The sequence below is a fragment of the Ptiloglossa arizonensis genome, chromosome 2 (genome assembly GCF_051014685.1).
Source record: "Ptiloglossa arizonensis isolate GNS036 chromosome 2, iyPtiAriz1_principal, whole genome shotgun sequence".
Classification (NCBI taxonomy): Eukaryota; Metazoa; Arthropoda; class Insecta; order Hymenoptera; family Colletidae; genus Ptiloglossa; species Ptiloglossa arizonensis.
This window is the reverse complement of record NC_135049.1, coordinates 13,096,193-13,108,244: the sequence shown is the minus strand read 5'-3', so window position 1 is coordinate 13,108,244 and position 12,052 is coordinate 13,096,193. Positions and strand designations below refer to the sequence as shown.

The 12,052-nt window shown below is 31.6% G+C and overlaps 1 protein-coding gene across 4 annotated transcripts in view; it reads left to right on the top strand.

Annotated features, from left to right (window-relative positions):
• Nucleotides 1-12,052, top strand: part of Machr-a (muscarinic Acetylcholine Receptor, A-type) — a 49,389-nt gene that overhangs the window by 916 nt on the left and 36,421 nt on the right. For all 4 annotated transcript variants that reach the window (XM_076327151.1, XM_076327149.1, XM_076327152.1 and 1 more), the window contains exon 2: nucleotides 48-179. The gene's annotated coding sequence lies outside the window, so the exon portion shown is untranslated. The remainder of the gene's footprint in view (nucleotides 1-47; nucleotides 180-12,052) is intronic.

The window sequence follows — 12,052 nt, the reverse complement described above, 5'->3', positions numbered from 1 at the left end:
AACATTCTACGTTATATTTTAATGTTTTTGTTTCCTACGCTTCGTAGTACAAACTTTGATGCAGAAAACGTAAAATGATGAACATGAAAAAGAACAAGATGTAAAATGTGTTGTACGATTAAGGAACCAATGAATTTTATCCAAGTGGTTAAGTGCTATGTGTGAACACATGTAAAAAGGTAAAGAGTTATAAAAAATTGAACTTTGCAGTAATCGTTATTACCAAATTTGTATATTTTAGTTAGTACTGAGTTCATAGTATTATTTGTTGAACGGTACAAGATGGGTTAGAACATTAAATCGATGTAATTTGTCAATTAATATCATTGTTATATTTGATGTAATAATAATTATTATTACACATTATTTTTGTTGTTACTGTTCATTGCCATTAGCATCAATAACATTGCCATTGTTGAAGATATTTCAATTATTATAATTATACTACTAATAGCTATAATAAGAATTATTATTAGTAGTGTTAATATAAACTTATGGTATAATGTAAGATCTCTTGTTATTTGGTTTTTGTTTTCACGTTTTATTTATAATAATTTATATTATTCTAAATGAATTTATATATCAAAGTGATATCCAAGTTGTGGCACTCAAACAAATCTGTGAGTTTGATTGTAATATTTCACTACGTATTTTCCATTTTTGTGATTAATGTTCTAACCAGCCCATTTCAATGTTGTATTGAGCACGTCGTGTTGTTTCAATTATTTCTATATGTTGAGATTTTATATGTACAACGTTTCTCATTTGTATGAAATGATATATTTAATTTGCACTGCGTTATCATTTTTATTAGATGTATAAATAATCCTTATGTCTTATTTTATCTTCTAATCTTAATTTGATTGTAAATTTTGCGTCCATCGTCAGCTTTTTGTAGTGATCAAAGTATATTTTTAAGGCTGTATAGTATTTACACATTTTACGACCGATTACTTGATTTTGTTAACACGTTTTAATATTTCTTGGCTAGTTTAATATGGCGCCAAACACATTCTTAATTTGTCGTTAGACTTTCAATTGCGTTATAAATCGATTACGTTTGTATCGAAAAATGGAAAGTAAAAGATTCTAAAAATGATAAGATCAAGAATATCATATTTATAAACTCTTAATATATAATTTACGTTTCCTTTTTTTTTCATTATATTATATTTACGTTTCTTTCCCTTCTATTGCAAGAACTCCATATCACTTACTAATATTTATAAAAGCAAATTTGAAAGTATGATCAATTACTATTATTTTATTAAAACATAGCTGTGAATATTTTCGTGAGTATTCAATTTTAATCGAAGTTGATGATTACGTAATTTTAGAGTTTTTACAAATAATATAAACAACGGTTACAATCATAACGGTACATAATGTTGTAACACCAAATATTACGTATGATATTTACATATATTAGTCTATCATAATTTTCATACGAGATATAATCTATATCGAGTTAATTGTAAGATAATACTACATAGCCACATACACAATTTTTTATAGTATTTTCTACATTAGTAGAAATTTTTTTAGTATTTTCTAGTATTATAGACAAAATTATAAACTTTAATTAATTTTGCATGTATGCAAACCATATTAAATTACGTGAATTTATCAAATATTGAAACATATTTAAAGATCATCGTTGTTCTACTGTACGTTTAATTCTACAAGGATAAAGAGAGATATTCATGTAATGTGTATTGTGTAGAAATATTCAAATTCTCCGATATGCTGGCAAGAATATACTTTTTAATGCAAAGTTACACAACATAAAAGCTATTTTCCACTACAATTGAAATCGAACGATTTGTACGATTGTGCGATGAATGTGTTTAAACGTGCTAAAGTACAAGGGAGAATTTGTGGTTTCGATGTATTAAAAATGATTAAAATTAGTGTTCACATACATCAAAGTCCGCAAAAATGCATTCGGAGCAATATTGTCAGTGGTGTGTAAATGTGTTTCTTGTACGTGACCACGCGTTCTGGTATTTAAACAAATGTCTTCCAAAGGAAGGAACACTATCTCTACGGAAGGGGGTGGGGCATCTTACAATACAAGAGAAGCAGAAAACAAAATTTTTAATGTAGAAAAACATGAATAACATAACTATATTTATCTATTGATATTAGGATGTTGTATCCGAAATGACCGACTTCGTAAACACATGAAGTCTTTTGAAATTTGATAACTAAAAAATATTAGCAGATAGCATTTATCGTATACCAATTTGAACCTTAAAGTTGACTGAAAATGACACAATATATTTTTCGTCGATTGTTTTGACACGAAGTGGCAAATCAAAGTCAAATCAAGCAAGTACTTTTCTTATGTGACTGTAAATTGGGTACAAATGCGGTGGCGCTGCTTAAACTACTGATACAGCGTTTGAGCAATAGTGCGCGAAAAATTCAGCGTTGATACAGAAAGATTTGTTTAAAAGATATGAACTTTCAATGTGAATCATACGACTGGCCCAAAGAAGTAATAGGTAAATTATAGAGCTCTTTATTCAAAAACATAAATGAACTTATTTTATAATGTGAAAGCGTACTGAATATGCCAGGTAATATTCTCGTTAATAAATATTATTTTTAGTAAAACTATATTGAAAGTTTTATTTAGAATTCGGCCATTTCTTTTGTACTATTTCAATATATTGATTATTGAAGTTTGAAAACTGCAGGAGAATAGTTTTTTTGTATCATCTTAAAACTACCTCTTCCAAACAGTTCGGAAACTGCCAATTTAATTATTTACATTTCGAAAATGAAGACTCAAATTGCAAAATGGCGAAAAACATTACGATTATTTCTAGTATTTAAAGTTTGCACATTTTTAGCTTGCCCTGTCATTCTGAGGCAATCTGTATAACAGTTAGATCAGTTCTCAGTTGTGTATACTTAAAACTGTGACAGACATGATGGACACTTCTGATCGAATAAAATATTTTTAAACTTTGGATAACGTTTCTAGTATAAATAATACGACTTGATAATAAGCACATTCTTGAACGATTGATTATTTCTATTTTTTACGCTATAATTTGAACAAATGTCAAGAGAACTCATGGTATGAAATAGAATGCCATAAAATTTACAAAATACTGGGAGTACTTATATTTTATGCGCGTGTGTGGAAGTTTCGTCATAGTGCTACATGTTACTGAACTATAAAATAAGCTAATTAATTTTCGGGACAGATGGGCAGTAATCTCATTTAGTCGAAGTTACAGAAACTTGTTTTAAATATATTAAATTAACAAAACAAAAAAAATTTCACTACATTCTTGATATCTTTATCTGAGATGAAAATAAGTAGAATTAACAAATAAGTTTCTCTGGAAAACTACAAAACTGTTACCAGAAACATTTAAAAAACAGTTGTAATAGAAGGGAAAATATATTCTCTAATAAAAAATTTGTAATGTGATTATTTAAGCACTGTTAATACTTATAAGGGAAGATTACAACACTTAACAACAGGGTTATCTGTTTCTGATGAGTCTAACGCGAAAATGACTGGACAAAAAGTTACCAGCTTTGGCACCGACCAAAGTCTTTCTCCTTGAGTGAGGTATCTCGATTGGGGTCGAAGTTGTTTACTTTTTGTTTATATGGAAAGAATTACTGAAACCCGGTGGCATTCTTCTCATGTACGTGGTTTAGTGTGATAATGTATAAACATATGCACGATTCCACGATAATGTATAAAACTAAATATATCATACTCCATAGTGCACTAGATTATGCACACTTGTATCAATCCAATTTTACAGCAATAACTTTATATTAAAAATATATATTTCGAGTACGAATAATGGTTCTCACTTGTTGATTTTTTACAATTCTTGTATAAAATATAGTTTGTAAATACCCAATGATGCATACGCGTAGTAATATTTGTTTAAAATAAAAATCATTGAAACATTAAAATTGATTAGTTTTTAGTACTTTTCTCGCACTTTTGTCATCACGTTTCTTTCGATAAATTTAAAGAAAAGTTAAAAATTTGCCCAGTATGAACTTAGTTAATTGATCGGTGGGAATGATTTAAAGAATCGTTTAAAGAATATTTATAAATTTACACGCCCATAACTGTGAAATTACTGATATTGTATGTTTATCACTTATACATGCATATTGTAAGAGAAAAGGAATTACTCAATCGGGATTGCTGAACTGAGATTCGAACCCGTATCTTTCACTTGTGACTGATATAACCAACGGGTTACTACTTTAACCAATTAAGCTATCCAGGTCATCGACAAATCTTTCTCTCCTAAGTCTCGCTGTTCAAAGTGGCTACCGGCTCCAATATACAGGGTGCTTCCTTTAACGCAAGTATCAAGAATATCTCCGTTCCTTTCAAAGGGGCAAAGACACTCATAACAACATTTATTTTAGAGTCGCACTTTACGCAATTAAAAATTTAGTGCCTCTTTTTCAATAGGATGGCTCATTTTCATTAGCGCAGTTATGAAATTCGTAAAATAACAAATTCAAAGACACATGATACGTTAAACTTCAAGTAACTTGGAATAACAGAAGACACGTTGGTATAGAAAAAAAGGAACTGTATAAAATTTACTTACGAGTCTCAGTTGAAATATGTATTTACTTCTTTACAGAATGTGTTCTCTGAAGAGACATCTAAAAAATAGAAAGTTATTCATAGTTCAGTTCTTTCTTTCCCATACAAACGTGACTTTTGTTTATAATGATCTGAAGCCTACGTCCCATAAGCTTGAATTTATTTCTTTATGAGCCGCATCACTGAGTTAATGAAAATAAGTCATTTCAAAAATATTGTTCATAGTCTTGAAAAAATATTTTTTCATCAGAATACTTGTTTCTTTTCTTATAAGAACAACACTCGAACAATCTTCTCCTTTCTTTTGTACATTTTTAAAGAAAAAAAACGGAAATGTTTTAGATGCTCCTGTTAAGGGAAATAAATTGTATAAAGTAACTATCTGTCATTTCTCTATTTCAAAAGGCATGATTAGCCATTTTAAATCAATTCTTTTACTTTTAACAAGATCGTTGACCAACCATCTCGGAGATGTATTACTTATTCACTCGTGAAACGTAAACAATATGCATATAGAGGGGTGTATGAGCTAAGGGAGAACAATTGAGCAATTCTTTTTCTAAACCAGTTTTCCCAAACATTTTAAAAAGTTCCACTACAAAAAAATATTTGTACCTCAGATTTTTAAATAAAAATGTGTTTTTATTCTGCTTATTTTGATTAATTGAAAATAAGTCACAATCATTATTCTCGATTGATTGAATTTTTTACTCATTACTTTAATTATTTTTGGATGTAAGAAAATAATTAAAGAAAGCCTCTGGTCAAATTAAATGTTTGCAAAGCTCTCGAACTAAAAAACAAATGATATTTATTACACTATATGTTCCACATAATTTTATACCAAATAAAGAATCATGAAAATTTAAATAAAATGTTTGTGTAATTTTTTTGAATTAAAATTTACAACTGTGGGATCGTTTATTAAATTAAATAAGTGGTACATTTGTAAAATGAAACGAGAAAAATATATTCGTATAGATAGAAAGAGACGTTTAAGTTATTCATATTTTTCTACATTAAAAATATTTTACGCGCTCTAGTTTGGAAAATATTATTCTAAACCTATGTATGTCGTCTTTGACAGGACATTCGAGTTAAGTCGAAATAGTCTTGTGCTTTTCTCATGAAGTTAATTTAAATAAGAAAAATGATAAAACATTGGGACGCGAAGGTACTTAAAAACTAGGGAGGGACATGCTATATTTGAACAATTTGCTAATTAAAATACAATTAAAATACTGAATCTATGAAAACATTCAATGGACAGAACGAGTGAACTAAATATTTTGCAGTTTGTAGTAATCAAATATCGACATTCATTTGTTCTTTATATTTAGTCAGGCTATCAAGTATTTATTAAATATTCTTGTAACTTGTATTTAACGTTTCGTCGAAACTGAATGTGTTGTTTTGTATTTGGTATATGACCCAAGGGACAATTTGTCCCGACCGAGCTTAAAAAGTTTGAAAAGCGTTGCTTACACTCTGGTGATCGTGGACGTAGGCTAACCATGCTGTCTGATTCAAGTGGTTGCCGGACGGCAGCCAGACGATGGGCCTTTACCATATTCAGGCCCAAAATTCCTATCGGCTACGCATGCGTCTGTACGACCCTCGGATCAGTCCCGATCCCCCGCAGAGGGTCACTCGTGCCCTCGCTCAGCACACACACTCTCCCACACGTATACACGCGTGCGTCTCTCGTTGCCATCCTACATAATATAAATAAAATTACAATAGAATTTTCACGAGCCAAAGTGGTGTTCTCCCTTAAGTCGTTAGGAGTGCATAACCACCATTCTTTCTTATTTTATCCCATTATTACTTACCATCGTTGCAGAGTACAAAATGTATAAAACGTTCACTCGGATAATTATTGACACGCAACTGTTCCCCCACTACTTAACCCTACTGTTCCAGAGTAACAAATTCGTATAAATGCAGTACCATCAACCGAAAGTGAGCTGTGACTGTTCAATGAAGGGCAGTTTAGCCACGAGTTCTATGGAACCTTGAAGTAGTTATAACCAGCTCTTTGGCAATTGTTGAGCTAGCTTCAACAAACTCTGCGGAACCTGCTGAAGTATCTGTAATCAGCTTCTTGGTAACCTCCCCGCGAAAGCTTTAACTCAATTAGCTCCTTACAATATTACAACTTGTAAACCAATTATATTCAATTGTGTGATCGTGACTCACGATATCCATGAATGTTTGAGTCGAAGCAATTGAAGTTACAGTAATTCTTCAATATAACGACAGATTTTTCCCTCGATATAAAGACACAAACTTTCTCCATTAATTTGTCGGGGATGTTACGGTCTTCTAAAAAGATGCGATTATTGTAAGCAACACATTGATTCACGTGTCGACACGTATCGATTAATAATTAAAATTATATATTTTTATATTTTTTAACTTCATTCTCGCGAGAATACTATATCAATGGATTGATGAAGTTTTCTCAATGAAATTAAGTCCAAATATGACCTTACTCGGATTACTATTAATGGGATTCGTAGTTGAAAGTTTTTCAGAAATAATTCGAGATACATATAATTAAAAGTAGTTTGAACGAGGTCGTGTTTGGATTCGTTTTCATGAGAGCCTCACAAATTTATTGATAATACTCTGAGGAAAATACACAAATTCTTATTTTCATTACCGATAGCTCAACTTCGGATTGAGATACAATAGGGCAATTTCTAGAAATAAAATTGCTACCTTGTGTCAATATAACCACTCGGATCGATTCGACTATTATTGCTACATCGAGAGATTCTTCTCAGATTTTAACATTACAGTTAATTCTCGTTATGATTATTATATTGCTGAAACACTTTATTGCTATTCATAGCATAGTTAAATGTTACCTATACTTAATTATTATTTATAATATAGTTCAATCATTGCTCATTCCATAGGTAATTCTTAAACATTATTGCGCTCTAGTGTACTCATAGTCTGTTGATCTTAAATTACTACATAATCATTAATATTGTGAAATAATTAATACTACAGAGTATCGTCATAATCATAACTATTATCTATTGTAAATCGAACTATCCTTAGCACACTGTACCATCGGATGTTTTTTGCAAGAAAGTTATCGTTCTTGCGAGTTACAACCCTAATGTAAAATTGTAACTCGCGGTGCATTTACAGACTATTTCCTGGCACTGGGTAGTATCGTAGAAATGGATTCAGAACATGAAAATAATTAAAAAAGTTTAGATAAATATACGCGCCGTATGACCTTGTTTCCAAGTTACAGCACTTTGAGGTCATACTAACTTGTAAACACAATCATGTATTATTTGTATTATAAGTAACCTCGGTTCGTGCCTTAGACCCAGCAAAGGTACGATATTCATATTATAGTCTGGTACTATTAACGCCATAGCCTACGCTACGTTTCAAGTGAGAATATGGCTTATTCGAATGTGCATCACATGTGTACGGCTTTGTCGACTGCAACGCAATCAGAGCAAGACTTTTCTATGCGGAAAAGTTTCTGAACGGTAGATTTCAGTATTTCTTTTGAAGGTAGATGAATAATTCATGTAACATAAAACAGACCAGACACGAGTTTATTTCAACTGTTTCTCTTATTTTCGTGTACCGCATCCATGTGTGAGTAATAGAAAGCAAATATAAATATACGTATACCGTGTCTTATTTTAATATCTCCACGTGATTGTTCTAACACACTAATTCGGTTTCTCCGAACAAACGTCCCAGATGAAACTCAATCTCGAAGGGATCTTATATTTGTGATACGTAGAATTACTCTTAAGAATGGAGGTACTTAAACAATTTTAACCTCGTCTCTATTTTTTGAAACGTAATTGGCTGATTTTTTGACTAGATGCGAGGTTTATACTTATGGTAAATCCAATGAATTAAATATGTAGATCATTGGAGGGTATTCAGGGGTGATACTGTGTAACAATCGTGTAGTTCGAACTGCAGCAAATATGTCTTCTGTATGTTGGTTTGGAAGAGGAAGCAAGAAATCGTCGAAAAATCCAAAAAGAATTAATCTGTGACAAGTTTCAACTTCGTATTTCTACACGAGGGGTAAGGAGCGGCGAGGAGGAGGAGGAGGAGGATAAAGAGCAGAAAATAAGAATCAAATTTTTGCCTAATTTTTCTTGCATTTTTTATTTCAACATCTAACTGAAACAGCACTGTTTGACGTAGAGACCTCTGGCATGCTTTCCGTATCACCTGTCCTTTGTTTGACAGTATATATATATGCGTAGGTACGTTGTCAGAGAAACAAGACAACGTTAAAGAATCGTTCATAAAGAAGCAGCATCTTTATCGAAAGGCATGTCACAGATTACCAGGCACTACACTTCGTACATACGTGTAGTGTCGCCTTTAGACTGAAGAGAGAGAATTCCAGAAATCCCACAAAGCCATGCTTGGACAACGTTGATTTAAAATATCCCTTTGACGATACGAAAAAAATAATAGAAGAAAATTGTTCGTTTCGAAGAGGCAAATATTCTTATAAGCAACAATTTTGTTTCAAGATTACAGTTTATAAGATTCAAAGGTGTTTCTTGTCTAATTCAATTTAAATGTGCACCAATGACCTTGAAGTTTTGTAAAGTGTGACCTTAAACAAAAATGTTCTATTATCGGAATTTTTGTCGGTATAGAAATAGGGATTGAAATAAATACATTGGGAAAACAATTGGAATTAAATTTTTCAGTATCACTCAATATGCAGTGTACGAAATATTCTACATGAGAGACTTTGGAAGAAGTGAGTTCTAGGTTTACACGAAGGATTCTTGCAAGAAGCAAGATCTCAGTTTATATTCGGATTTCGTCTTATTTTGAATACTCGAGATTGTACCGTTTCACATTTCTAGATTTTCGCGTGTTCCAGAATCTCGAACTGTTTTCCCACTTATACGTCATACAAATGTCATATAGTTTTACTTTAATGCAAGCCTTCAATTGTAATTTATTGAACAAAAGATGACCCTGTTTTGAAACAGCTATAAAGTTAACAATTGTCAACAGTTTTGAAACTAACTGTTTAAATATTACCGAAAACTACAACATATTCAAATTTTAACCAAGTACAAAGTGTTACACAGAGATGTGTCTAATTTGGCATGGATTGATCCGACAAACTTTTTATTCGTTATAGTGTATAATGATTATCCGAAAAAATTATTCGAATGAAACTTTGTTTTCTTCAACGACTATGTAGATAAAGATCGATGCGAATGATGCTGAACTAATTTTATAATATTTTTGTTTAAGGAACACAACATGAGAATTTTCCTGAATTAATTTGAAAATAATTGTAATGATAATTTATTTTCCGATAGACGTTCAATGTTTTGAGGAACAAATGTTCCAAAAAAATGTTTATTGACGAGTTTAAGTATTGTGGTGATGGATTCGATAATCAACCTCCGTACAGTATATAATTGAAATATGTGACCAAACTAATCAGTTCGATTATGTAAAAATTCTTCGCAATTATTACCATTTATTGTAACGTATTATTGTAGATTAATCCCTTAACGATCACGTTCTTATTTTGTGCGGACATTAAGTTTTTCATATGTCATTCGCATATGGAAAAGTTATGGACGTACGTAATTGATTGCTTATGCCAGCGTTGTCCAAAGTTGATTCACGGGGAGCTGGCTGCTCTTCCCACCATTCTTGATTCAGTTCCGCTCTACGAAGACGAGAGCGAGATGAAATGAGAGCGAGTAAATAACGGTACGAGACTGACGAAGCATTGATACTTTGTCTCGCTTCGTCTTTCTGAACGGCTGATACTCTGTTCTTCAAGTGCAATAATCCTTCGTCTGTCTCGTATCGTTCCCCATTCGTTTTGAGTCCTTTTGATTCGTTCTCAACTTTGGCAAAAAAGAAGCGAAGAACAGCCATTCAGGAATCGTGTCTCTTTTACGTAATATGCGTAGATATATATCGAAACTTTTTTGGCATTGCTCATTATTTAAAAAACTGTTTGAAATTTAATTTTGTTTATTTCGTCTTATGCATAGTTTCATAAAAAAATTCTTATGGCTACAACGTCGAAAGTAATCGAATAGATTCATACACAAGGTTCTGAAATTTGAATCTCGTAAGAGATTTAAGGGCCTGCTTATTTTTTCTGCATTCGATGATAGAAACTTGGATAAAATTGAAATACAATGTTCTCCACGTAATACTAGGAAGTATAGAAGTTGAATCATAATTTTGCTGGTTTCGAACTTGTTTAAAAAATATAGAACGTAAAATACTGCAATTTTTGCCAATATTTACGAAAGCGGGCTGTATAAAATTATCAAAATTATCGAGTTTGCCTGATTTTTGTTGTCATCGAGAACGATCGACTTTCTGGTATAAATGTTTTATTAGGCTGAAAAATAACTGTTGCAATTTAAAAATTATAAACGGATCCTTCTTCTGCGAATTTCGTGGAATTATATTTTATTACTTGTAAAAACTTCAACAAAATTTTCTACAAAACAATGTATATCTAGCCGGGATGTTTTAAAATTATTATGACAGCTCGTTGCTGCTAAAGACTGCGGTCCACCTCGTTTCAGGTAACCGACACAAGCGCTTGGTTGTTACGGTCAGTAGACCGTAACGATCGCTTTATCATTTGAATGAAGTCTACAAACGCAATCAACAGGTCTTATAGCTATTTCAATAGTGTCATTTGTCTAGACCCATTCCTCAATATTGGAATAACATCTGTTTCCTAGGTGTTATTCAACTTGTCTCATCGTTACCGATGACCATGTCCTCGTCGAAGACATCCTCATGCCCCATTTGATTTCCCAAATTGTGCGATAAGTTCTATTATAAAGGTTATTGCGAATATAGTAAGAAAAATGATTATATTTAACTAATCAGAAATTGTTTTCACAATTAATAACTAATATAAGAATAGTTGTATTATTTGCAATTACCAATGTTTGCAGTTGTGCATGCTTCCAAACGATGCAGTCAAATAGCAATATTGCATTTGTATGAGAAATTTTTCAGATTATATTCTCCAAATTTGACCTTAGTTTATAGACATGTACAACAATCGTAACTGAAGTTATAGCCGTAGATGGATAGTTATTTATGAAAAAGTAAGTGTAAAGTTTGAAAAGATCATTAAGTCTAGTGATAGATACTTCTATTCAAGAATGACTGTGGCGTAGTGACAAGCATAGCGGACTAGTAGTATTTTGTCCCGGGTTCGAATCCCATATCGAGTAGAATTATTTACCTAGTAGAAATATTTGTATTTCTTGACATGTTTGCGGTATAATGTACACTTTAAATTCGTATGCAGATACAAAATAAAACTAATTTGTTTGTACCTCAAACTTTTGTACATTTATTACTTTCGCTTTGTATAGTGTTAGTAATTAAAAAATTATAAATTAGGAAAAAATA